Genomic DNA, 3,587 nt, shown 5'->3' with positions numbered 1-3,587 from the left:
ATTATGAAAAGGGAAAATGTGGGGACAGACACTCACAAGTGAGACCACCCTGTGAGGAGGGAGACAGAGTCTGTCCACCGAGGTCATCAGAGATGCCAGCAACCCGCGGCAGCTGGAAGGGAGGCAGGGGAGACTCTGCTTCACAACCCACAACCCACAGACCAGCGGACCACAGATTCTCGCACACTGTTCCCCTCGGACCTGAGACAGTAAATCTCTATTGTCATCGCCATGGTGGTGTCTGTGACTGCAGTCACAGTCCTCTCCAAAGACATAGCTCTGAGGACACCAGCTGCCTCTGTCTCTCTGATCACCAACCCCTGGGGTGGGGCCTCCTGCCCTGAGCTCCCCTTCCCTGACAGGCTGACCCTGCCCCTGGGAGCTGCCTCTGGGCCCACACAGCCCAGTCTCCCCCCCACACCGAGACCCTGCATCCCCCTTGCGGCTCCTTCTGGGGTCACAATGAGGAGAGGTCACAGTTCCCCAGAGTCTATGCTGGCCCACAAGACTGATATGTAGTGCCCAGTGTGGGGGTCGCCCTGAGTGCACTCTTCCCAGTCACTGCTCTGTGGGGGCCTGTGTGTGTCTCCCCTCCCAGGACTGAGTGTGGGATAGGGAAGGGACGGCTGAGGTGGGAGCTGTGCTCAGAGCTTCAGAGGGGGGGCCCAGGGTCTGATGAGTTCCCTCAGAAAAAGCCTGTTGCTCAGTGTTTGCATTATGGATGGCCTCCCCAGGGAGGGGACTTTTCTACAGGACCTTAAAGGGAAAGGCAGAGTTAGCCAGGTGGGCATCGGTACCCATAGGGAGTTGTCGGCAGAGAGGTGAGACCTCCTGCCTGTGAGGAGGAGAGAGGAACGCAGGACGAGGAGGAGGGAGTCCCTTTGACAGGAGGACCCGGGGCTCTAGCAGGGCTCCAGGCAGCTGGGTGCAGGCGAAGGCTGACCTGCTGCCAGGAGGACCCTGCCTCTCCCGATCTGCCTTCTCATGGTTCCCAGGCAGGCCAAGGTCAATTGTCCCCGTTGCTTCCCCTGGTGGTGGGAAGAAAGGACAGAGTGAAATGCTGGACAGAGAGGCCATGTCCTAGGACAGGGTGGAGGCAGTGGCAGGAAGTAGAATCAGCTGATGATGCCCCAGACTCTGCCGGGTCAGGACACCACGTGACTTGCCTGTCATGCGCTGTCCTTCTGTGTCTGAGCTCACAGACCACAGTGGGGCACGGGGTTGTTCCCAAGTGGCCTTGTGTGCTTGTGTTCAGAAGGATACTCTGTGCCCAGTGGTGGGAGAGAGGAGGGACTCAGTCCTTTAGCCTTGAACCTAGAAGGTTTTCCACATGATGGGAGGTGACAGCATGACAGGGGAGAGGCGGAGAGGAGGGCCAGCCCCTGATGGACTGTGTCCCCTTCCCAGCACTGAGACACTGTGGCAAAGAGCCCCGTGCCCACCCTGCATGGGAACCTGCACAGCTACCAGCCTCAGGGCTGTGAGGAGCACAGAGGGAAGCTCACAAAGGCCGTGTTGTCCCCTGGGTCTGTGAGCTTCGGTTCTTGACCTTCTATCTCAGCCATGTTAGGCTGCGTTATGGCTGTTTGTATTGGGATCACAATTATAATGCCAATGTCACTGCTGCTCCTGCACAGAACATGGTCACCATCTGTCTGGGGGCCACACATGCCTGGAAGAAGAGGGAGGTCAGGACAGAGTGGTCCCTACCTGGATGGGAGGGAGATGTGTGGGCTGGGGTGAGGGCAGGGTCAAGACCGCAAGGAGCCTGGGTAGGAGAGAAAGCAGGTGCCCTGAGGTTCACAGACAGTGTCTTCCTGTGGTGACTGTTACTGAGCTGTGAGTGGCAGGTGTACAGGAGTGAAGCCACTCCCAGGGCGGTCCCAGGAGGGGACAGTCAAATGGGCAGGTTCCCTGGCCCACCCTTCCCTGGTGTAGGTGCCGCTGCATCTTAGTGGATCTCAGGGTATGTGTGCCCCGGTCTCAGTCACCGTGAAAACTCTCACTTCCCCCTGCTGTGTCCCCAACTCCTTCCAAGGCCACCAGGGTCCTGGTGCTGAACTGTCCTGCTCTCATCAGACTGAACTCCGTTTGGGTGCCAGAATCTGTGACACTGTAGAGAAAAGTGATTTACACACAGCCGCATGGGCGGTGTTTGGAGAGAAGGTGGGATCCCTTGCTAACCTTGGTCTTCATCACTTTCTGTGGGGGCCCACCAGGCCACAAGGGGACCAAGGACAGAGTTCTCCACTGTGAGAATGGTGGATGAACTTGGTTTCTGGTCCCTGGAGCCGGCAGGTACCTTGACACTTTCCTAACCTTCTAGTTCCCAGCCTTGAAAGACACAACAAGACCCTGGCGCAGGTGTCATGTTCCCAGATGGTTATGAGAACTTCTTGCCCTTTTGATAGCTTAAGGGAGTGCTCGAACTTTGAAAAACAACATTGTTTCTAGTTCCCTGCAGTCTTGCTTTAGGCATTAACAGTTTGTATATAAGACAGCTGTTCCTTGACTAAATTTGCCATTTGCCATCAGAGCTTATGGTCCTCTCCATTCTTTTAATTAAGTCCCTCGCCTCACCTCGCGACCACCCTTGCTGCAGCGGACTGCGGCAGAGTGGCGCCCGAAGAACAGGGACCCGGAAAAAGGGGGTCTGGAATAACAGGGACCCGGAAAAAGGGGGTCTGGGGGGACCTGAAGAGTCCTAATCGCGAGGATAGGGGAGCCCGAGAGGACCGCTGCTACGGGCACCCGGTAAGTTAAAAGTAAAAGTAGCAGGGAGCGGGGTTGGAGAGTTCATAATCATGGGGATTTCACACTCATCAGATAGGGGACTTTTTGAACAAGTCCTTTGCTCCCTATTGAGGGGGCGAGGCATTACTACCTCTAAGAGTCAAATACATCATTTTGTAGATTTTATTCAACAAGTTTGCCCCTGGTTCCCGGAAGAAGGTACTATTAATATGGAAATTTGGAAAAGGGTAGGAGAACCTATTCGTGAACACTACCGTGCTCACGGTCCAGAGAAAACTCCTGTTGATGCATTTTCTTTGTGGACATTAGTGAGAGATTGTCTTAGAGGAGATTCTGAGTTTGAAAAATGGGAACGTGGGACTCGCAGTAGCCTGCGAGCCACTCGTTCGGCAGAGGATCTTTCTCGCCCTGCACCTCCATTGCCGACTGCTCCGCCTCCTCCGACTTGGGAGGCCCCGCGGAATGAAGAACCTGATCTTAAGGTGGCGACTGATCTTAAGGTGGCGACTGATCTTAAGGTGGCGACTGATCTTAAGGTACAGGCCGTCAAGTCAGGGCCGCCCGGATAGCTCAGTCGGTAGAGCATCAGACTTTTAATCTGAGGGTCCAGGGTTCAAGTCCCTGGATGGTATGATCCTCATTCTCCTAAACTGTTAGTGTCACATTCCTTATTTGTTCTTAACTTTTTAACTTTAGATGTAGAGAGACGCTCCGCAGCTGATTGGCATTGGGGGCCGCGTATGCGGCATTACCCGTTGGTTTATTAGAGAGACCCCATAGATGGATCTCGTCATGGACCTGACCCCTCCCATGGGGCAGAGGGCATGTTTGTG

The 3,587-nt window shown here is 55.2% G+C and overlaps 1 non-coding gene across 1 annotated transcript; it reads left to right on the top strand.

The window, feature by feature from the left end:
- Positions 1-3,313: 3,313 nt before the first annotated feature.
- Positions 3,314-3,385, top strand: TRNAK-UUU (transfer RNA lysine (anticodon UUU)). Its single transcript has one exon. It is a non-coding gene; the product is annotated as a tRNA-Lys (tRNA).
- The last annotated feature ends 202 nt before the right edge of the window (positions 3,386-3,587 follow it).

The sequence above is a fragment of the Sturnira hondurensis genome, unplaced genomic scaffold, assembly GCF_014824575.4.
Source record: "Sturnira hondurensis isolate 20B ecotype Veracruz unplaced genomic scaffold, ASM1482457v3 Scaffold0025249, whole genome shotgun sequence".
NCBI lineage: Eukaryota > Metazoa > Chordata > Mammalia > Chiroptera > Phyllostomidae > Sturnira > Sturnira hondurensis.
This window is presented reverse-complemented; position numbering and strand designations above follow the sequence as displayed.